Raw genomic sequence first — 25389 nt, forward strand, 5'->3', positions numbered from 1 at the left:
GTTATCTTCACGGACCATAAGAATTTGGAATATCTACGAACCGCCAAACGGCTCACTCCTCGCCAAGCCCGCTGGTCCTTATTCTTCTCCAGGTTCCAGTTCACCCTGTCTTACCGACCTGGTTCAAAGAATACAAAGGCCGACGGCCTGTCTCGCATTTATGCCCCAGAGTGGCCGACGGAGCAAGAGAGTTACATTGTGCCTCCCTCCTGCATAGTGGGTGCCTTGGAGTGGCCCCTAGCACAGAACTTAGCCCGTATTCCCAGTGCAAGAATCCCAGCAGCCTGTCCTCCTGACAAGCAGTTCGTGCCCAAGCGGTTCCGTCTTGAACTCATCACCTGGGCCCACACGACTTTGGCCACGGGCCACCCAGGGGCCCGCCGCACTTACCAACTGCTGGCCAAGAAGTACTGGTGGCCCAACATGCCCAGAGAGGTTCAGCGCATCGTATCCTTGTGTTCCTCTTGCGCTCAGTCCAAAGGCCCACGTGCGCTCCTGGCTGGGAAGTTGGTGCCCTTACCCATACCTGAACGTCCGTGGTCCCATCTGGCCCTCGATTTCATAACCGACCTGCCAAAGTCGCAGGGGAACTCCGCGATACTGGTGGTCGTAGATCGGTTCTCGAAGTCCCTGCGCTTAATTCCATTACCAGCCATCCCATCTGCCTTCACCACAGTGGAACTCCTGTTTCAACACGTCTTTCGCTACTTTGGCATCCCCGAGGAGATTGTGACTGATAGGGGGCCACAGTTCACATCGCGGGTTTGGGCCAGCTTTATGAGGAAGATGGGGGTCGCCATTAATCTCACGTCCGGTTACCACCCCCAGGCCAACGGACAGGCAGAACGGGCCAACCAGGAAGTCATATGGTTCCTCCGGACTTACTGCTCTGCCAACCCAGGGGACTGGAGTCAGTACCTTCCATGGGCGGAATACGCCCAGAACTCGCTACGTTCCAGTGTGTCTTGGGTTACCAACCGCCATTATTCCCCTGGAACGCGTCTCACATGGACTCGCCAGCAGTGGATGAGTGGTTCCGCCGCAGTGAACGGGTCTGGGAACGTGCCCATCAACAGCTGGTGCAGGCATCCCACATCGCTAAACGAAAGGCCGACCGGCGCCGGAGGGCTCACCCTAATTATCGACCCGGGGACCGGGTGTGGCTCTCCACAAGAGATCTGAGACCCCTCACGGGCACAAAGCTTCAACCGAAGTATATCGGGCCCTTCCAAATACTGAGGCAAATCAATGAAGTCACGTATCGTCTGGACCTTCCGAGACACAGTCGCATCGCCCCTTCTTTCCACGTCCACGGCCACAGCGGTGCCGGAGGATTCCCCACCAGAACCGTTGGAGATAGAAGGCCGCCCAGCCTACTGCGTCCGCGACGTTCTAGACTCCAGACGGAGGAGAGGGGGGACTTCAGTATCTGGTAGACTGGGAGGGGTATGGACCAGAGGAACAGTGCTGGGTCCCAGCCCGAGACATTCTGGACGCAGGCCTGCGTAAGGACTTCCACGCGGCCCATCCAGACAAACCGGCCCCCCGGAGGGGGGGGAGGCCTCGGAGAACTTCGGCTCCCGGAGTGAGCCCTTTGGGGGGGGGCTCTGTTACGACACGGCGAAATCGGCGCGGCAGCTCACAAGGTGTAGTGCCGCCCAGGGACGTGGCGGAGGAGGACTACACTTCCCAGTCATACCCGCGCTCGAGTTCGCCGAAGTTCTAATTACGAACACCTGTACACACCTAAGGTTATATAAGGGCCTCCCTAGCATGAGCCGCTCACGAAGTAACCGCTCAGCAGCCTCGTCTCTGTTTGATTACCAAGCTGGTTTCATTATAAGTGTTTTCCCTGGTGCTCGACTTCACATTCGTCTCTCACTACGCTCTTGCCTACGTCTTTGATATACAGCTTACCTGCTCTGTCCCGAGTCGATACTCGTCCTGTGTTCAGTCGCACGCCATCTCTCCGCTCGCCTGCGCTTGTCTCCGTCTGCGCCTCATAACAATGAATGTTCTATGAAGGCCCAAAGTAGTTAACATTCAACTAAAGACTTATCAAAACGTGTCAAAAATGTGAACAAATGTTCACAAGTGAAAGAGTGTATTCCTTAATGAATCAGTATGCAGTATGCATAAACTGCTGTAGTTAGCTTGAATGCATAACAACAAATAATATTCCTGAAAACCAAAATGAGGAAGAGGTTGTGAGTACCAAAGACTATTAAAACATCCAACGCATCATATTTGTTCTTGTTGTTTGGGCCGTGGAGCTCTTACCTGCTACATTATGCATGCCGCCGGTCAGACAGTGATGCAGGAAATGCAACACAGCGTGTGTGTTAGAAGAGCAGGAAATGAGATGTGTGAATGGGAGGGATTCTGTGGTCACTGTTTTTGCTTTTGACTCACGTTGCTAAGCAGGTAATTACTGTTGCTCAATGTAATACATGCTGTTCTCGGGTAATGCTGAGGTAATGCCACATCAGGGTTTTGTTTTCTCCTGCAGTGGATAAGATTACAGCTAGGGGGTAAAATGGGCTGATCCCAGAGCAATAATTAAAAGCTATAGTATCTCTTACATATGCCCTATAAGTGAAAAGAGATATTTGTGAAATGGGTTGTGAACACTATGAGTTTTGTGCTCTGTGTAGGATCATCACTGCAATAAAAGTCTTTTTCACTGAGTGATTCAGTGCTAAATTGTGTAACATGATCAATGCCAGAAATTCTGTAAAGGAATATAAAAAATATGTAACAATTTTTTTTTTCTGCAATAAAATACCATGTTCAATCTGGCAGGATATTTTAAATGTGGTTCAAAATTCTACAGTACGTGTTATTCTGGAAAAACTTTACTTCATAGCTACGGTAACACTGCTGTGACTACATTTTGAAGTTACAGTAAAGCATACAGTATCATTAACTCTACTATAACCCCTAACCCAGTGGTTCCCAACCTTTTTCAACTCACGGCCCACGTAACCAAACACGTTTCCATGGCCCACTGCTAAAATTTTAACTGACCCCACTATTTTTATAACTGAGAACTCAGAAGCTAGATTGTTAACTGTCTTTATTGGATGAACTGGCAATAAACAGAAAACGTAGATAACGGGTCACCAAGCCTTGAGAGACTCGGGCTGGCACTGCTCAGGAAAACAAATCAAGGTAGAGGTCGGCAGCGGATAGACCATCGGCAGAGCAATCAGTCAGAGGGAACAGGCAGAGCAGGGTTGAGACAAACAGTCAAAACCAGCAGAGAACTGGAGCAGTGGAAAAAGCAAGACTAGAGTCAGGCTCGAGTGACAAGCGCAAATTGAGATCAGATATAGAGTGAACAATCAAAAGAGAGAAAACCAGGCAGAAACCAATGAGCGGCTGCATGCCGCTGCTGCGTTGAAGGGAAAAACTAAAATAAAGAGACGAGGGAAACACAGAACAGAGAAGACATCGATCAAACCCTAGACCTGACCATTTTTAATTTGCAATGTGTGAATAACTTGAAAACAACAACCATGAAAGAAACATAGCTAAATGGATAACATACAACAAAAACAACCTCTTTCGACTTGTTCACATGACAATTAGATCTCATAAACTACAATCTTTGTCACTCACCTAACGTGAAGGTTGGTGGTGTTTAGCATTTACTAAGCACTGTATGACAGGCTGAAATGCAAAAAATTGTAGAATGTGATGAAACTTATTCTGGTATTTTGTCCTGAGTGCTACCAGCGCAGAAAATCCAGCTTTGCATAAGTATGTTGTCAGAAATAGCATCAAAATCCTCAGAGCTTTGTCAGAAAGATCAGGATACTCTGAGAGAGTATGAATCCAAAAATACGCTAAAGATTTTTGAGAAAACATTCATTTTAAAGCACTGTCACAAGATAAGTATGTCATGCTCTTTTGCACTTAAACTTGTGATGGCTCCCTCACACAAGTTTACAAAAGGATTTTCAATCCAGGTAACCTGAACATCTGGAGATGGAAAGTAGTCACACAACTGGCTCTTCAGACCTTGGAGATGCTCTTCAATCAGCTTTGTAACCGAGGCGGGTAGGCCTTCTCCTGTCAAAAAATGTGACAAATTTTCAAACTATTTGGAGTTTGATTTACAAATTCACCTGGCCTACATGTCCAGTTTCTTTATTGTGGCTTCGATTATATTTTGGACTTGAAACTCTGTCACTGTTTTGCCTTGAATACTCAAGTTCACTCCATTTAGGTGATTAAAAATATCAGAAAGGCAGGACAATTTTGCAAGCCACTCGATATCACTGAGGCAATCTGAAGAGGGAAATTTTGAGTCGGATAAAAAAAATCTGTGCTTCGTTGCACAATTAGAAGAGAAAAGTAAGCACCCTGCCTCATGAAAGCCATCGTACCTCAGTGTGTAAAAGAAGTTGAACATGGTCACTTCTTTTTGAACATGGCCCATTTCTTCACAGAGAAGTCGAAACAAACATGACTGAAGGGGCCTAGTCTTTATGAAATTACAAAAGTCTTTATGAGATCTGTGGGCATCTTCATGGTAGCTACTGCTTCCCGATGTAAACTGCAGTGGACAGAGCTCATAATCGGTGCAACTGTTCTCATGTGCAGAACGGCTCCGTTACAATGCCCCACCATTGCTCTTGTTTTGACTGTGCTCTGACCCACGCATTTAGACCAATCTATTCCATTTGAAAAAATAAATGCATTCAAAAGATCATATATGGCTTCGGCAGTTGATTGAACCACCACGGCTTACAGAAAAGGAAATCCTCTTGTAATTCTCCATTATGTACATACTGTACATAAGCAAGGAGGCTGGAAAGGTTTGCTATATTGGTCAATTCATCCAACTGTAGGGCATAAAAAGGAACCTCTCGATTGTTTTTAACCAACTTCTGAGTTATATCATCTGCCATTTCATTTATTCTTCTCTCAACTGTAGTATCTGAAATTGAAATTAGATTTAACTGCTTGTGGGCCTTTTCTCCACACACCACACCAACCATTTCTTTTGCTGCAGGTAAAATAAAATTTTTATTAATAGTAATTGCTGGCCCCCCGCAATACCCCCGGCCCACACATTGAAAACCACTGCTCTAGCCCATAGAAGATAACCCATATCTTCGAATCACACATACTGTTTCCAATCACCATTTCACCACATTTCGACACCTCAAACCTTTGTTCATTGCGAACTATCTTGCTTCTGGCTCATCTTTACAGCCTTTATCTTTAATATGACTAACATCATTCATGGTAATCTGGGAAAGCTGTTGTAAACAGCAAGTGTAATATGTCATACTCTCCTGCGCCATCTTCAGAGTTATCGCCAATAGCGAAAACAGCTTCTGGTGCCGCACCGGATGTAACTGAGCTGGCTGAGACAAAATGCGGAAGCTTTCTGTGCGCACGTTTCAAGTGTCATTATCCATCCATCGATCCATCTTCTACCGCTTACTCCTTTTCAGGGTCATGGGGAACCTGGAGCCTATCCCAGGGAGCATCGGGCACTAGGCGGGGTACACCCTGGACAGGGTGCCAGTCCATCGCAGGGCACAATCACATACACACTCACACACCCATTCCTACACTTCGGACACGCCAATCAGCCTACCATGCATGTCTTTGGACTGGGGGAGGAAACCGGAGTACCCGGAGGTAACCCCCGCAGCACGGGGAGAACATGCAAACTCCGCACACACATGGCCCTGGAGGTGTGAGGCGAACGTGCTAACCACTAAGTCACCGTGCGCCAAGTGTCATTAATTTCTTGTTATCTTAATTTTATGTAGTTTCTTTTCATGTTACATACAATATGATGCGGCCTTGACTGTACTTGGAAAAAATTCCGAGTCCAAAATGTCCGTGTCTGTGTCCAATTCGAGTACAAATTTACCTGAGTTCGTGACAAATCCAAGTTCATTCATAATTAGACTTGAGTACGGACTCAAGTCCGAGTCCAGGAGCGAGTATCCCAACCCTAGTAAAAACAAATTGAGCATTATTAATGTTGTTTAAGACTGTTGTACGTGGATTGTTTTAGAAGTGATTTTTTTTTTTATTTGATATCTTGACTTCATTAGTTGTTTAGATGTAATCAAATCAGAAAAAAATCTTTAGCATTACCTTAGGCACCTGTAGCACACCACATTTTTATGTTTACAGTTCATACTAACACTGACTATGATTTATAGTATTAATAGGTTTAATCTTCAAGTGTGTCTGTATTTAATAAATACGTTTTTCGATTTCCTTTAAGAGAGCAAGTAGTTAAAAATTCCACATAGAATTTTAAGTAAAAGTTTAACCAGCAGTATATGCTAATATACTGTTACTGTACCAATATGTAATCCTCTAAAAACACTTTAGCATTCTATTTTAAAAATACACTACATTACTTCAAACAAATGCTACCTGGCAGCCAGTTGGTTGGTTGGTGGGGGGTGTAGTGGGGATGTTACGGTGCAGTGTGTACGTGTTTGTGTAATTGATAGTGACTTGTGTTTATGCGATGGTGGTCTATGGGTCTGCAGATGCAAGTATTTCGATTCTCACTCAAACACTATGCCCACAGCACAAACCCCCCTCCCCTACTTTTTTTTTTTATAACATACTGTGTTTCCTGTTAATTATAAGGTCCCTTAACAAGACACTTGACATAAAAATGTGACTGCCATTTTCAAGGACATTACAGAATGAAGGTAAGACAGGCATGGTGAACAGATGTGCTACAGGAAAAAAAAAAAAACTCATACTCACTCCAGCACTGTGGGCGGGTTTAAGTGCCACATGTGAGTGCTTTAATCCACCCTTTATCCAGTGCTCAGAAAAATGGAAATGTGTGTTATCTATAGTGAAATACCCTTCACCTGCCCAGCAGAGCTCTGCAATACATATTCATTGAGTTCATTAATTATATGTGCAGAACTTTATGTCACCTTGCTGAGGGAAAGAGACTCTGTGAATCAGATTGAAGTAAGTGGACCTTGTCACCTTCTTCATGCATATTTAACTAAGACCTACTTCAGCTACAGAGAGGAGACACTTGCTCCCTGTTCTGTCTGCCATCAGAGAGTTTGAGAAATTCATTTTATGTTGGTGAGGTTTGATTGGTGCTCTGGGTGAAGGTCACTCAGTGATGTATGTTGCATTCGTAATGAATGTGCAGAGCCTTACATCAGCAACACTGCTGACATGGATATGAAGAGATTAGATGCAGCTGTGTGTCTGTGTGCATCTGGACATGTGTATGTTTACACCTATACCAAAACTAATGTCTATGTTGTTGTTTAGGGGTCAGTAAGCAGCAGTATTGTATGTATGTAGTGTGTGTTGTGTTAATTCAGTCTCACTGCTGTTCTTTTCTGGTACAGTTTAGCAGAACTGCATAAAGTGCCACGAAGCTGCACATGGGCTGCAGACAGACTGCTGTCCTTCTCCATCAGGTAAGCTGATTCCCTTCATACTTTAACAGGAGGTTTACCACCTCTATTCTTATTCCTCTTTTTTTCCTTAATGGAGTACTACAGTTGGGTTTTTTCAGCTTAATCTACTGCTGTTGTAGTGTGTGTGCAAATACCATGGACTAGAATTTTAATTTAATACAATACCCTATGCTAGGAAAGAACAGAAGATCGGTTTAGATCAGTTGTTGCCAACCTGTGGATCGTGAGCTACCAGTTGATCGCCTTTTTAGTAGATTGCAACCACACAACCTGTCAATGATCGCAACACATTTTAAAATAAAAATCAACAACTAAAAAAAAACATGCAGTGGTAATACATTTGCTGGTTGGCTAGATATTAAATACAGTACATATTTAATTTGTAGTGTGCAATTGTAAGGGTAAGGGAGTAGCCCAAGAAAAACATGATCAGTGGCCAATTGCAGTTTGGTTACCTTTACAGGTAACTGTTTCCATCTACGTCACCTCAACCCTCTATTAAGATATGTAGCTAGCTAACATTAACTCCATACTGTATGTGTACTGTTAATGATCGAACTCTGTTCAAGAAACCACAGACAAGTAATGAAATAAGGAGAAAATATATAATTTCCTATCATTTTGAAAACTGTTTGCTTGAATTGTCAGCAGACTTTAGTGCTGTTGTAAAGGGGTAATAGAAGCACCATCACACCAGTAGCCATGCAAAATTCAAGGACTCATTCCCACACAAGTGCAAAATATGAGAGAAAAGAATTCAAGAGTTAAAATTGGTTTTAAAAGTCCAGCAATCACTTTTCACAAAACCCACCAAAAGAGCTAAAGCTGCTACCGAGGATTCATTCAGTCTTAGCCATCTCCTGACGAAGCACAAGAAGCCCCTTCACCAACAGTGAGTATTTAAAAGAAGTAATGATTGTCACCACTTACACATTATTTACAGACTTAAAAATAAAGTCACAGTGTGCCACTGTAACTATTTAACAGTGCATGTTGTTTTAACATATATTAATAGTATTATCATTTTTCTTTTCCTACTGCTGCCTATTGATGTTTGTACAGTATTGCTGTGTCACTTTGATTATTGATTCCTGTACTGAGAGATGAACTGATTTACTATTCATAACGTAAAATGGCATTACTCTTAGTGGGCTTGTTGTTTTTGATTTTTGACAACATATAGTGTGCCAAAGCTTCCAAAGTGATCTTGTGCTCATTTACTCAACCTTCTCAGGCAGCTGAGACTGTGCAGATGCCGAATGATCAGAATGGGCTTTTCCTCATTGAGATCGACCTTTTCACCAGTCATGCCAAATGGTGCACAGAATCTAAGATCATTAATATGTTAATTCGGCTAAAATGATTTCAAATATGCAATGATACAACACAAATGAAAAACTAGTATTGTTGAGAGCTTAGTATGTCACACAGACATGAGAGAATGCATTACCAAATAGTTTACCAAACTTCCAAAGCTAGAGCAATACTATACAGTAAAAGTAATGCTGCACATTTTTTGTGTGCATGATCCGATCCAAAATTTTTCCCTTGACAAAGAAATGCTTTTTATGTAAGGATGAATGATCATACCTTAATTTCACCGTCCTATTATGTTATGGATCAATTTGACCATTTCCACATTTGAGATATCTGAAATACTGGTTAATCTCTCTTTTTCTCTTTGAAAATTTTTTGACTTTCCTCATTTAGGTTCATGAACTTGACATGAACTTTATTCAAATATTTCTTCTTATGGCTTGTCTTGGACAGGTTTACTGTTTTAAGCTGTTCTTTGCTGTTTTTATGTGTATTTAAACTGTGGGAGTAATTTTGACCCATAACATAATGGATGTAACTTTTGTTCCCAATATAATAGGAGTGTTAAATATGTTTGACTGAAGAATTCATGAAAACAATGATTAAAAGTGTGTGTTTCACATAAATATTTATTGACTGCCCCTACAACTGCCCTTAGCCTTCTATTATAAGGGAAGATTAAATGTTTATTTTCCATTTTAATGAGGAGGAGTATAGATTAAATGTCTTAGTACAGGGAAACATGTTTTCAATTATTGTCTGTGGTAATTCTGAAGAAGTGGATAGAGATTAGGTTGAAAAACACTAGCCTATTTCTTTAATTCAATTCAATTCAAACCCAGACAGCAAAACATTTACAGTCACACATAAATGTCATTAAACCTCTCTCTAATTACACACATGGGTGTGCCAGTGGTAACTCAGGGCTGGATCTCTCGTCTCTCAGTGTGTATTCACGCTGTTGCCTAGTTACACTGGCTGTAGAGATGCTGCTGACAGGGCAGGTGGTGCCCAGATCTAATGGCTGTCGGCAAAGGCAAGAAAGCAGCTGTAAACAACTCTCATAAGCAGTGAAAAGTATTGCCTGTAGGTGCTGCAGTTTATTCATGAGGCAATGTATAAGCCAAGCCTGTAAATGCAGGTGCATAAATACAACGATGCACACTCAATCACACACAGGTATTAGTCGCTTAAGCTGTAGAGGTCACACATGTTAAAGGAAACTGTGGTCTAATTGATTATTAAACAATATGCAGTGCCAGGATAGAGGTCCTGGATAGCCTGGGTAGTTTTATGTAAACCAAATGAGATTGTATATTTAAATATAGTTTGTAAATGCTTAAATCTCTGAAATGAAAGAATCCCTTTCACACAGAGGTTTAAGCTTGTGTGTCTCTGATGGATTCAAGCACTAATGCAGACTGCAGTGTCATTGCTACACTTTGTTACTGAACTGATCCATCAAGCTTCCACATAACCAGGCGTGCGCTCGCGCACGCACACGCACACTCACACACACACAAAGCTGATCCATCATGAGGCCCCTGTCCTGATGACTGGTGGATGGTGAGAAGTGATTAAGCCTTGCAGACTCTTTTTATCATCTGCCTCTGTGTGTGTGTGCATGTGTGTGCGTGCGTGTGTGTGTCCCCACAACACACACACTCCACAAACATCAGAGCCAACTGACTGAGAGACACACCATCATTAAATCTGCAAAGCTTCAGGCAGCAGGGTATTGCTAGTAATCTAGAGACTGAGAGCAGGACTATCAATACTATCAATAGTGTTGCCACACCCACATACACTACACACACTGTGTTACACTACTATCAATGTTTTATCCTTGCTGTGTTGTGTTGTGCTGTGTGTGGCTGCAATTTCTTGCATCGTACCCTTTTACTGGAAGAGAGTTGTCTGATATAGCTTGCAGCAGTGTATGCATTCAACAATCATAGCTGTAGTTAAGCCTGCAGAAGTCATCCAGAAGCTGGAAACAGATGTGGGCATGTGGGTACAGCTGCCTAACTGCCCCAATTACCATGATTACTCATGTAGCTGTGGTTCAGATGTACAATAACCAGTGTAAATGAGCTGGAAAATGATGGCTGGCTGTCTGAATCTGACTCTTGTCTATGTAGCTCTATATTTCACTATTCGCCAAGAATTAAGTGTGTGTGTGTGTGTGTGTGTGTGTGTGTGTGTGTGTGTGTGTGTGCGCCTGTGATGCATAAGTGTCATTTCTGGAGACCAAATATCCAAGTGAAGATAGAAATACATTACAGTTTTGACCATTTTCCGACAAATGGTTGGTCTCCATAAAAAAGATGTTGGGGGGGGGGGGGGGGGGGGGGGGGGTTCTACACACAAAGCAGCTTTTTGTAAAATGAAAAGATTCTAAAGATTTCCTTTACAATCCTGAAGTTGAGGTTAGGTGTAGGCACAGACACAGTATTATTTACATTCACTACATGTATGAAGTCTATAGTTGATGTGTGTGTATATTTTGGTCTGTTTCTAAATAGTGCTTTCTGATTTAACACCCTTTGTTTGGATGGTTGCAGTCTTTTGTCTTAAGAGAAAGTATATCTGATATGTATCTGGTGTCCAGAAACAGAGACCATCTGCTCATTTTTTCCTTATTTCTTCTTTTTTATTTCTTACCATCATCTTGAGCTTGTTGTCCAGACCTTTAGGGCCAAGCAAGCATACCTCTCTAGCTGTCTGTCTCTCTGATTGACATAAAAGAACACTAAAAACACTTTGAACATGGTGGCGCTTTTTTCTTCCAAAATCCTGCAGCACACCGCACTCATGTGTACAATAATCCCCATCAGCTAGGCTCTCTCTGGGAATTATATAAATGCTGTAATCTCTTTTCTAGTTCAAAAGATTGAGAGTAGCAGTTTCTGTGTTACAGCCTTGTGAAAGTAAGAAAAGAAGGTTTGATTAGAAAACAGGCAGGTAATAACTAACTTTCTGGACTCAATTCCGGAATGCCTTACATCAAATGCTGTCACTTCAAGACCTGTGTGTTCTTTTAAGTTGCGTGCTTGATGTCCATGGCCTTGAAAGCGACACAGTAATAGCTAGCAATGGAGGGGTGACAGGGAGCGGCCAGAAAGTGTGTGAATAACAGGAAGTTGGCTTTGCCAGCATTGCCCTGCACCAAAGACATTAATAAAGATTGAACAATAGTTTCTTTAATCGTGCTTCTATTGTTTTCTTTTCCACATCGGTCAAACAGTCAAGTTTATCACAGCTCAGCTAACTTTGTCTCCTGGCCAAACAGATTGGCATGAGCATGCTTGTGGATATGAACAATGATGCTTCTAATATTGGTAACCTTTCTCTTCCTGTTGTTAGTTGACAGGATGCTTTAACTTTATAGTAAAATAGCTTTGAATAGGAATATGTAAGAAAATGCATATTCTGTATATTGTATACAGTATGCATTGTATATAGAATTGCATAATTCATCTTCAGCAGTTGTTCTTCATCAACTGTATCATCCCTGTGTTTTCCTCTCTCCACCCGTGCCTTCATTTCTCAGTTCATGATGTTTATTTCATCTCATACAGAAGGACAGAGAGTGACTGAGATGAGAAATGAGAGAGAGAGACGTGATGAGTGTGGGATGGTCATTGTGAGAGGACCTAATTGATTTTTTCCACCTTGACCTTGATGGATGCGCTGACAGAGAAGACAACAGGCTTTGTCAATATTAGGCTTTGTTCCACTCTATAACTTTGGCCATGCCAAGCAGCCAACTTGATGTGCCATTTCTCAGAAAGGCATTGTGGGAAAAGCCATAGAAGTGGGTCGCTATTTTGGTGCTTCTCATGTACATATTATTTTTATGCCTTGATAGAAACATTTCATATCTGAGGTTGTGGAACTTTTATTTTCCAAAATTCAGCTTTTATTTGGAAATACTATTTCCTCAAGCTTAAGATTAGGGTTAAGTGTAAGTGTAGTCATAGAATTATTTAGCTAGAGTAATGCACAAGTCAGTGAAGGTATCTCATATATATATATATATATATATATATATATATATATATATATATATATATATATATATATGACCTACAACATCATCAGGTTTTCACACAAGTCCTAAAAGTAGAGAAAGAGAAGCCAATTAAACAAATGAGATGAAAAAATTATACTTGATCATTTATTTATTGAGGAAAATGATCCAATATTACTCAGCTGTGAGTGAATTTGTAGGTGAAATGAGAGTCACGTGTTTTCTTTCTTTTTTTTTTAATCAGTCTTTTTATTGATATTTCATAATACAAATAATAATAATAATAATAATAATAATAATAATAATAATAATACTAACAATAAGCAAAAATGATGAAAGAGTCAGGTGTTTTCAATCAATGTGAGTGAGCGATCTATCAAAGTCTGATCTTCACAACACATGTTTGTAGAAGTGTGTCATGGCACGAACAATGATTTTCTGTACTGAGGAATGGGCTAAAATTCCTCCAAGCCAATGTGCAGGCCTGATTAACAGCTACTGAAAGCATTTAGTTGCAGTTATTGCTGCACAAGGGGGTCACACTGGATACTGAAACCACTCACAGATATTTAATTTTCTATGATTTTCCTTAATAAATAAATTACCAAGTATAATTCATTCATATGTGTAATTGGATTCTCTTTATCTACTTTTATCTGATTATGTTTTAGATCATATTTATGCAGATATTTTAAAAAAAAAAAAAAATCCTAAAGGGTTCACAACCTATATATATATAATGTGTGTGTGTGTGTGTGTGTGTGTGTGTGTGTGTGTGTGTGTGTGTGTATAGAAAGAGAGAGACAGAGAGAGAGAGAGTTGGAGAGAGGTGTGGGTTAAAAACTGTGTTTTGCCATAAAGCAGGTGAAACAGCCGCCAAGCATATACAATGCCAACATGTTCATTACTCCAGACCCCACCTGTTCCTCTTGGCACTAACATATGTACTGTTTAGTCTGTGTGTGTGTGTGTGTGTGTGCGTCTGTCTGTGTGTGTGTGTGTTTGAGAGAGAGAGAACAAAGTCATAAATTAGTATGTATCTTCTTGCCCTCTTTGCTGTCAGTATGTGTCCTTTTGTGTGTGTGTGTGTGTGTGTGTGTGTGTGTGTGTGTTTGTGTGTGTGTGTGTGTTTGTGTGTGCAGATCTACATTTTTGGCCAGCTGTGTCCAGGTGACAGGATATTTAGCATTCAGTGTTCTAGGAGGTAATGGCGGGGCCTAGACCATATGGCCAATCCTGCAGACTAGTGTATGTCTCTGTCTGTGTGTCTGTCTCTGTGTGTGTCTGTGTGTGTGTGTGTTGCTAAGCAGTGTCAGGGTTTGTCAGTGCTAGGCTAATTAAGTGCTGGGTATTCATTTATGCAGTTTAGCTACTGCTGTTCCACTCTAATGGCCTCGCGCTGACACTACAGCAGTACAGAGAGAGAGACAGACGAGAACAAGAGCACGTGTCAGGACTCACAGACGGAGGGTGCGAACGTGAGAGCAAAAAAAATGTGATAGAAATGTTTAAAGACAATGCTGAAACAAGAATAAGGCCTGCTGAGCATGTGTAGTTGGTTATGTGTGTGTGTGTGTGTGTGTGTGTGTGTGTTTGTGTGTGCATGTACATGTGCATGAGTAGAGTGTATTTTATCTCCAGCAGTTTGAACAGCTGGATTTGTGTATTCTGCTCTCTTTCCTCCCTCTTCTTCTTTCTATCTCAGCCACTCATACTCTCCTGCTGATAGCGTAATTGCTTTAATAGATTCCACTAGTGATAAAGTCTCTCCTCTGTAGGCTAATGAAGTAGCTGTGATCAGTAAGTGTCAGTAATTTGCCACATCTGTAGTGGCTACCACTAACAGCTCTGGAATCAGAGAGAGTTAAGCATGTTGCATGTGTTTCTGGTCTGATCCTGTGTTTGATTATAGAGAACCTGTGAGTGTGTGCAGGGGGCTTGAGTGGCACACTCAGTTAGGCATGCTATTAAGCAGCTTGCATATTTCAGTCCAGTGCTTGTGGCATTTTGAAGGGTTTGGCTGATGGCATATGAAGTGCAGCCAGTTGTAGCATTCATATAAAACTCTTGCTTTTAAGTGTAGTTGGTTATAGTGAGTGTAGTGGATACACTACTGATGTCTGTGTGCACACACAACCACAATACTAATATCTACAGCTGAGTTTCCATAGACAAGCCATAAAATGAAAACATAGAATTTGTGAATTTGTTACATGCAGCTTGTTTCCATTAAATTTACTTTTTTGATGGAATATGATTTTATGATGTCATATAGTTCAAAGAATTGCTAACACATAAGTTGGGTTTCATATGTTTCCATTTTACTATATATTTAAAATATAGTTCTCCGTATACATGTTCTCCGTTAGTTTTTTTTTATTATTATTTATTTTATTTTTTTTTACTTTTTAATCTCATTATTGAAAGGCATCAATCAGGAGAGGGGTACAAAAGAATTTCCAAAACATTACATGTACCATGGAGCACTGTGATGGCCATCATCAACAAGTAGAGAAAATGGGGCACCACAGTGACATCCCCAAGAACAGGCTGTCACTCATCATAAGAAAACTTGTCAGGCTGCTAAGAGACTTATGGCAATATTAAAGGAGCTGCATGAATTTCTGCCAAGTACTGGTCACTCCATGCATTTGACAACATCTCTCATATTCTTCACATGTCTTGCCTATGGAAAAGGGTGGCTAGACAGAAGCCCTTTCTCATTAAAAAACAAAACACAAGCCTGTCCAAATCACCCCAGACCATGTGACAAAATGTGTTATAGTCTGATGAGCCCAAAGTAGAACATTTAGAGCATAATTATTTAAAAAAAAAAAACCCACAACAACAACAACAACAACAACAACAAAAAACAAGACAGATTATCGACCAAAGTCATGATACCCTCTGTAAAGCATGGTGGTGGAAGCATCATGCTGTGGGGCTGCTTCTCTTCAGCTAATACTGGCCTCTTCTGAAGGTAGAAGGAATCATGAATTGCTCCAAATACCAATCTATTTTGGCACAAAACCTGTAGTTTCTTTTAGAGAGCTGAAGATCTTCCACAGTGGAATAAAACTGCCAAATCAAGAAGTACTAAGTTGGTAGACACTTACCGTACAAAAAATAACTGAGTACTGCATTACAAAAGGAGTGTTAATGATGTATTAGTTGAGGGGGTTGAAAAAAAACAAAAAAACATTTTTAGTTGTTTTTCATTTTAATTCCATTTCTTGCTTTATCACATTAAATGTGGAAAAATATCTGACATGATTTAATTTGGTTCCATTTTTTTTTTTTTTTACCTCACAAAAATATGCAATTTGTACAGGGGTGCTTAGACTTTTTATATCTACTGTAGATTCTTCTCACTCCAGCTGTAACACTCTGCCACCATCCTGATTTTTTTTGTTTGTTTGTTTTTGTTTTTTACACTTAGACGTGTCCAAACTTATGCATAAATGCAATATTTCTGCTCTTGAAAATGGGTTTTGCACCATTTCACATATCAACAAATAATTTATCCACTAAAGTGAAATTGTTTACCCATAATTGCTGTTTCCAACACATATATACTATCTTTTTTAGGAGACTGTATTTTAAAGATAATTTTATAAAATACATATAAACTTTACAGTATATTTATTGGAAAGGGTTTAAACACTGTATTTCATGCTTGTTCAATGAACCATAAACAATTATTGCACAGGCACCTGTGGAACAGTCCTTAAGACATGAACAGTTTACAGTCAGTAGGCAATTAAGGTCACAGTTACAATAACTTAGGACACTAAAGATACTTTTCTACTGACTCTGAAAAACACCAAAAAAAAGATGCCTAGGGTTCCTGCTCACCTGCGTGAACATGCCATAAGCCTGCTGCAGGGAGGCATGAGGACTGCAGATGTGGCCAGAGCAATAAACCGCAATGTCTGTAATGTAAGACACCTAAGACAGTGCTACAAGGATACAGGAAGGACAGCAGATCGTCCTTGAAGTGGAAAATTACAGGTAACTGTGTGTCCCCCCAGATGTGATCGAGAACATGCAAATGCCAAAGAGTGGTGTAACATCTCACAACAAGAACTGACAAATCTGGTGCAGTCCATGAGAATGAGATGCACTGTAGTACTTAAAGCAGATACTGACTTTTGATTTTGATATTGATCCCCCCTTTGTTCAGGGACTCATTATTCCGTTTCTGTTTGTCAAATATCTGTGAAACTTGTTCAGTTTATGTCTCAGTTGTTGAATGTTTTTATGTTAATACAAATATTTACATATGTTAAGAAATTTGCTGGAAATAAAAGCAGTTGAATGTGAGAAGACATTTCTCTTTTTTGCTGAGTATACATTAGCTAACATGGGTTTGATAAAACCCACTTTAATAAATTTTTCATAAAACCCTTCAGACAGAAACCTGCTTTATGAAGTTTCTGATGTTAATCACTTTCATCACTGCTTTATTATTCATTACACTGCTGTTGAGTTCCCAACAGTGCTGACAGTCTATATGCTTCTGTAAAACAATGTGCTGAAAACAACCTTGAGTAAATTCTGACACTGCAAGCAAGTTTTCAGTGTCCTCATTTTCTCTTAAATTTTTTGAATTTTTGTTTGCTGAAGTCCAGAGCATTCCTCATTTTTTATTTGTCCAATACATACAGGCCTTGCATGATGATCACATCTCTGTGCACCTGCATGGGAGTACTTCATGTGGTCATGTGTCATTAATAATTAATCTTCCTTGTTTGTGTATAACAGAGGAATCAGAATTGTCGGCACATCACCAGCAAGACTTTTTCCAGATCACTACTTTGGTCTCAGCCAAATCCGTTCTTGATTTTGTTTCAGTTTGATGACTCAAATGAAAACTGTGCATTGGTAGACCTTTTATGAGCAAATGAGCTCATGTTTGGGTTGGTGAGTGAATGAGGTGAGGTGCATTGTGGGAAAGGTGAATGGTGCAGGGGTTTTCTCTCACTCTTGCATGATGGGAATAGACAGATGGGGGGGGGGGGGAGAGAGAGAGGAGGGACAGACACCTTGCTCTCTCCTTCCCTTCTGTACACCACTCTTTTCAACCAGCCTACCATTTTTGGTTGCATAAATCTGTCAAGCTCACAGTCATGCCTGCCACTACACAGCAGGCTCAGTGAATATGCTCTTCCAATATAATGACAGCATTTCACACTGTTCCAGACCATTTTATGCAGTACTGGCCTGTCTAACACGAGCAGCAAATCAGTGTCACTACAAGGCAGCCACGTGAAATGAGAGCTTGAAATCACCACCCAACGCAGAGTAGTTTTTAGAAATCCAAGCTCAGATCGCACACCATGGGCTCACATCATAGACAGAGCACCGTTATTATGACTGGTCAATTTGTTTTTTGTTACAGTGAATGTGTTTCATGATCAAATGTTGTAGGAGAAATAATGCGATATGCATGGTGTGCAGGGTGTGGCCACAGCTTTCATGACCTGGCATTGTGGGGAAACGTATGGTAAATGAGTTATAGGCATAGAGTGTAAGTCAGAAATATGGAGAGAACTTCATTGTTCTCAAACACTAAGAACTTGCTGTTCTCACACACTGATATGTGTAACTATGTTTGTCCTGGTTGTTGTTTCATTAATCCTCAGGTTCTAGAACCTGAGATATAGGTCAGTGGGTCACCAGAACAAGACTAATACATTTAAAACTGACTTTCTCTCTTTCTCTCTCTCTCTCTCTCTCTCTCTCTCTCTCTCTCACACACACACACACACACACACACACACACACACACACAATTAGCTTAACTTATGGTAGTCTATCTCATCCACTGATGATGTTCCTCCTCATTAACGATGTGTTCTTTGATGGCTATAGAGTCCAAGCCGTGAGCCAAAAATTTTTTTGAATGTTGGACATGTGAAGTCTGGGTTAATGGTTTCCATCTAGCCTGAAGTCTACAATGATTCCTCTACTGTTTTTCAGTTTGTCATGAAGAAACCTCATGACACTTAGGAGGAGGATGTTGAAGAGCACTGGTGACAACACACACCCTTGTCTTACCCCAGTGCATACATTAAGATGCACCAATTCCTGTCCCCTACGGTCACACGGGCCACCATCCCACTTTTAGAGGTGTGATGGAGCAGCTCCTAGGGCCATATATGGTCTTTATGGAGTTCTAGTCAGCCCATGATTGGATTTCTTGAACACACACACAATAATAAAACACTGGGCTGTAGCCAATACTGCTATTTTCAAGTCCAAGACCAGGACTAGCCAAGACTAGACAGAGTCATAAGGTAGACAAGGCCAAGTCAATTTTAAATCCAAAGGAAAATGAGGAGACCAGAATCAAGGAGACCAGAGTCAAGACAGAGACCAGAAACCATCAAATCCTTTTTTGAGGCCAACATTTATGTCAACTAGTTGGTTTTATTTGCCCATTGCACCAATGATTAGACTGTTTCTAGAAGAACAAATTATTTCTCAAATGTGAAAAGAAACGTCAACACAAAAAAGTTATTTTTACAAACTCTTGGTTGAGACCAATACCCGAGATTGAGACAAGTCCAAGTACAAATGCCAGTAATTCCAAAACAAGTCCAAGCCAATAGAGAAAATGTCTTGAGACAGGACTGGAGTTAAACAGCCCATCTAAAACATCAGCACATCTATTAATGTATTAATACTGTGCCTTTTTTGGGAATGCACATCAGAGGCAGGATTGTTCCTATTTTAAAGGAATATTGCAATTTTATTCAGAAGATGGATTTAACTGACCCTGATTGTGGATATAGAGACAGCACACAAATAGCTTTTAAAATATATGTGCTCAACGTACACAGAGTGTAGTTAATCTATATTGTAGCTATTTGATTAAGGTACATCATTATCCTTTATGCTTCTGTGATATGTTAACAAGTGGCATTTACTTTATGTTTCCTTAGTGATAATGAATGAGATGTCCAGTTGCTGTATATTCAGCCTTTTCCTATGGTTAGCTATGTGTACCTCATATGACTTAACAAATTGATGCATTTATTGTAGAGATGCACCGATGTAAAGGCTATTTTTCCCGCTGTCAGCCATTGGCCGATAATTTAAAAACATCCGATGATCAGGGCCGATTTGTTATCGGTATTGGTTGAGAAATTTAGTATCGGTGCATCTCTAATTTATTGTCACGGTGAATCATCTTTTACATAAAACATTGCATCATTTTTTTTTGTAATATTAATCATGTATCTGATTAATCACTGCATTATAAAATTAAGCCCAGGTGAGAAATTTCAGACTGCAATGTTACTTGGTTCTTGGTGAACAGGAGCAACCCTTTATAAATCACCATGAAGCCCAACACTTGAAGTTTTCCTGTTTTTGTTGTAGTAAACATTCATTTTCTGTCTTATTCTGCTGTTTTGGTCCCATCTGTGTCTCTGCTATTCAGATTATTTGCTGTCTTTTTTACAGTCTTAATCTAAAGTGTCATTTGCATTGTCCTCCATTTGCCCCTCTCTCTCTCTCTCTCTCTCTCTCTCTCTCTCTCCCTCCCTCTCTCTCTTACTCTCTCTGCCTCTCACTTTTGTTTTCTAGACAGCTGTGTAATTACGGAGTCTGCTCTGTCAGAGTAAAGCATTATTTTTCAGGTAATGTGTTGCTACCTGATCCAGGAAGAAGTGTGTGTGTGTGCGCGCGTGTGTGTGTGTGTGTGTGCGTGTGGTTATTTGTGAGGTAGAGTAGTGTTTTAAAAATGACTTTAGAAAGATGACCCATGTTATATTTCTGGACTAGAATAGTCTGCCTCGGGGGAGCACTACTAGACAATATGATCTCTAAATACATTAACATACAATACCAGCACATTCTGCATTGTGTGTGCCTCTGTATATTACCACACACACACACACACACACACACAATCCCTGAAAATGCAGTTTTATATTTGCCATTTATAATAATTTCTTCTCAGAGCATGGACTACTCACAAGAACTAACACACAAACATGCATAGACATAAGAAAGAAAGTGATTTACATATCTTCCTTCTCTCCTTTTAAGCATTTGCATAGTTTGCCTATAAAAAATATTTGTCTTAACCCTTATGGAAAATTCATTTTCACACGTGATCACATAGTCACATGATGTCACATATGTAGCTTCACATGTTCACATGGGATTAATCATGGACCATGGTACATACTGTGCTACTCACGTAATCACATGTGAAATGTATCTGATTGTTCCTTGAAGGAACATACCAAATATTAGGGTGACCATACATCCTCTTTTTCCTGGACACGTCTTCTTTTTCGGACTTTAAAATGCATCCGGCCAGATTTCTAAATTTGCAAAAATGTCCTTGATTTGGCTTTAGTTTCATCATAACGTGCTTATGTGCAATATTTCATTATGTGTGCACATATGTTCATTGCTTTAACCCCTCTCTGTAATTCCCGGCTTCTTGAATACCAATTGGTCGATTATAAAAGGCTTGTTGCAACTATTGGCCTCTCAACCATTAGACTAGTATCAGCGAACGCGCAAAGGTGAAGCACTGTTGTGTACAGCATCAAACAATTGCTTGACAATAGCAACAAATGACAGTTGTCTTGAGTCGAAACAATGCGCAAATGAAAGGGCAAATTTACAAAAGAATTGCACAAAATATTCCCATGCTTTCATCCCGGTCGAGATCTGTGGGAAGCAGAATGTTTGAAATGTAAAACTGGCACTTGGTCAGTTGCGAATAAAGGTGCAAGTGATTTAGAAGCCCACAATAGCTCTGCAAAGCATAAAGTGTGAGTTCATGCCATGGCCATGTTTATGCCATGGCCATATAATGTCATTTTTAGTTGTAGCACTGCTCCATCTTCCATGGCCACTTAAATGTGCAAGTGATGGAGGACTGTATACTCATGTCATCTTATATATATATATATATATATATATATATATATATATATATATATATATATATATATATATATATATATATATATATATATATATATATATATACTCAGCATAAAAAGAAACGTCCCTTTTTCAGGAGACTGTCTTTTAAAGATAAATTACAATAAGCTTTCAACAAAAGGGATTATACAATGTTTTTCAGGCTTATTCAATGAACCATAAACAATTATTGCACATGCACCTGTGGAACAGTCGTTAAGACACTAACGGTTTACAGGTGGTAGGCAATTAAGGTCACAATTACAATAACTTAGGACACTAAAGAGACCTTTCTACTGACTCTGAAAAACAGCAGAAGAAAGATGGCTAGAATGCCTGCTCACCTTCGTGAACATGCCCTAGGCCTGCTGCAGGGAGGCATGAGGACTGCAGATGTGGCCAGAGCAATAAACTACAATGTCCATAATGTAAGACACCTAAGACAGTGCTACAGGGAGACAGGAAGGACAGCTGATCATCCTTGCAGTGGAAAATTACATGTAACCATGTGTCCCCCCAGAAGTAATCAATAACTTGCAAATGCCTTAGTGTAAGAGTGGGGTAACATCTCACAGCAAGAACTGACAAATCTAGTGCAGTCCATGAGGATGAGATGCACTGTAGTACTTAAAGCAGCTGGTGGCCAAAGTGTATGAATGGGTGTGTGAATGTGTATGTGAGTGTGCCCTGCGATGGATTGGTACCCCATCCAGGGTGTTCTCCAGAGACATGTCCACAATGATGTCCACACTTCAGTTTTAGTGGTTTTAGTATATTATTCAGGTCATAAACCCATAAATTCCCAGGAACAATCAGCTTAGACTTACTGTATACTCCTTGCTTTTGTTACTACATTTGGTATATTTTCTCGTAGTTTCACCATAGTTAGTGAATAATTCATGGATGTTAGTAAATAATATGCTTTAATATGAGTAACTGTAATAAATTGTGATTATTACATGGGTTAACATAATACTAACATCATTCTAAGCCTCCCAGTGTGGACACAGCAATAAAAGTACACAAAGTATATTTGTGAGAGATGTATAACTGTAAGCGAACTAAGTTATTATGTGAGGCAGAAAAGCATAAGTTTTGCACACAAATAAGATCTACAATGTAAGAGCATGTCAGCTCTCATTCCACACGCATTAATATTCCAGGAAATGTTCAACTGTGTTCAGTCTAATCATTCTCTTTCTCTCTCTCTCTCTCTCTCTCTCTCTCTCTTTTCCATTTTATTTTCCTGTCTTCTCTTTATGAGGAAAAGAGTCACAGTTACTTGTCAGAAATCTTATTTAATGCGCAATACACCTCAGCCCACACTAGCCTGTAGTGTTGTAAACTCTCAGCATCTGTTGAGAGTAACGGAATGTTAGCATTGCTGCTGTGTTTAACTCTAATGCACTAATGCAAAAGCTCACATGATCTAAAAAAAAAAAGTGTTGAATAATCGTACAGCATCTGAGTTGAAAGATGATATCCCTTTATTGATATTCTGTGCTTACATTTCTCCATTATCATTCTCCCTGCCTCTAATACAAACCATGTATAATGGGGCAGGAGATGCAAAGTCAGCAAATTCTTGAAGACATTTTTGTCCTGCTCCTGGAGCCTTGAGTTACACTGACTTAGTCCTAGCCACCTGTCTGAGAGAGAGAAAGAGATATGAGGTGAATGGTAATTTATATAGTGGTTATACACTGGTTCTCATTCAACCATTCACACTCACACACCAGTGGTAGCAGAGCTGCCATGCAAGGCACTAACTTGCCATCGGGCGCAACTTGCAGTTCAGTGTCTTGCCCAAGGATACTTTGGCATGTGGAGTCATGTGGGCCGGGAATCGAACCGCCAACCCTGCGATTAGTGGACAACCTGCTCTACCACCTGAGCCATAGCCACCCATGATATTGAAAACAGAATGGAGGATGAATTTTTCATCTTGCATATTTCAAACATTTCAAGTCATAACTGTCAAGCAGTAATGGTCCTCAGCTATATTTCATATAAACACATTCCACATAGCAAACGTGTTCATTTCCCGTCACTTCTCCTTCCCCTCAAGTGTGGCAGAGTTTGTGAGTTAAAACAAGATATTTTAGAAGCGATGGGGAAAAGTAAACAAGACTCACTTTCAAATGAGCCTGTGGAGAACATTTTGATAAGCACAACTCCTCTCCTTCCTCTCTCTCTGTCATCCAGAGTCCAACAGCCCAGGCTTACATGTGTACCAAGACTGAGGGGGGGGGGGGGGGATAAAAGAGTGAAAATAGGGATGACAGAGAGCAGAAAAAGAGAGAAAGGCCAGAAAGGCACTTCAAAGGGAGCTGGCTAGTCATTTTGTGTATGTGTACGTGTGTGCGTGTGTGTTATTTCAGCATGTCTGATTGCTTGGATGTGGCTTCAAACACTGCTTCTCATGCACAACAAAGGTGCAGCAATTGCTTACTGTACCTAGTAATTGTCTGTTTGCTGTTAGCTCAGTGACAGAATACTGAAGTACAACAGTGACTCAGCTAACCAGCACTGACCATCAGTTACATTGATGCTTATAGAAACATTATATTCCACATTTGTTTATTCACAATAGAACATAGAAAACATATCAAATGTTTAAACTGAGGAAATGTACCAATTTTAGAAAAAAAATAAGTTAATTTTGAATTTGATGGCCTCAACACGTCTCAATAAAGTCGGGACAGGGCAACAAAAGGCTGGAAAAGTAAGTGTTACTAAAAAGAAACAGCTGGAGGAGCATTTTGCAACTAATTAGGTTAATTGGCAACAGGTCAGTAACATGATTGGGTATAAAAATAGTATCTTAGAGAGGCAGAGTCTTTCAGAAGTAAAGATGGCCAGGGGTTCAATATATGTGTTGTCTGTAAACACATGGTGACCTCTCAATTGAGGAAGAAGGAATTTCAGTGCTAGAAATATGGCCCACATTTCTAGGCAATTTATATGGTGCTCCAGATGAGGGCCGAACCAGAGACCGTGAGCTGGACAGCTGTCTAAGACCGCACTCCAGCCCATGAGGGAGGTGTCTGTCATTACCGTCTTGCGCTAAGGAGACACCCCTAGAGTGTGACCCAAGGCTAGAAACCGGGGACACTCAAGTTCTCAGAGCACATAGGCATCGCCGCATGACACTGATTATTCTCAGTGGTTTCGTCCTTGGACGAAACCCCCAACTTCTCAGCCACCACTGAATGGTCTCCTGTGCAATAGGCCCATAAGCGCCAATAGTCTCCCAAGATCCAGGTTTATCTTGCTCAGTGTTGATAGGATTGACCCTATGCATGTTGGGGATAGAAATGCCCTCATCGTAGTAGAATCCTTATAACCCCTAGAAAAGTTGTCCACTGCACTAGGGAAAGCATACTTTTCTGAGGTTCAACCTGAGCCTCAAGCTCTTCATGTGGGTGAGAACATCTTGATGTTGAACCGCCAGTTCCCTGGATCGTGCTAGAATTAACCAGTCATCCAGGTAGTTTAGTACACGGATGCCCTGGAGTCACAGTGGAGCCAGAGTGACAGCCATGCACTTTGTGAAGGTGCAAGGGGATAAAACTAGCGATATTTCTATGTGGAAATATGCACCTTTTAGATCTATTGTCACAAACCAGTCCTCAAACTGAA

General features: G+C 40.6%; 1 protein-coding gene across 5 annotated transcripts in view; it reads left to right on the forward strand.

The window, feature by feature from the left end:
- The window catches only part of sulf2b (sulfatase 2b), a 155834-nt gene that overhangs the window by 42049 nt on the left and 88396 nt on the right, over positions 1-25389 (forward strand). For 4 of the 5 annotated variants that reach the window (XM_053644212.1, XM_053644210.1, XM_053644215.1 and 1 more), the window contains one exon: positions 7374-7445. The exons of the other annotated variant lie outside the window; for it this stretch is intronic. The gene's annotated coding sequence lies outside the window, so the exon portion shown is untranslated. The remainder of the gene's footprint in view (positions 1-7373; positions 7446-25389) is intronic. 5 annotated transcript variants of the gene reach the window in all.

Source organism: Ictalurus furcatus, chromosome 15 (genome assembly GCF_023375685.1).
Source record: "Ictalurus furcatus strain D&B chromosome 15, Billie_1.0, whole genome shotgun sequence".
Lineage (NCBI taxonomy): Eukaryota > Metazoa > Chordata > Actinopteri > Siluriformes > Ictaluridae > Ictalurus > Ictalurus furcatus.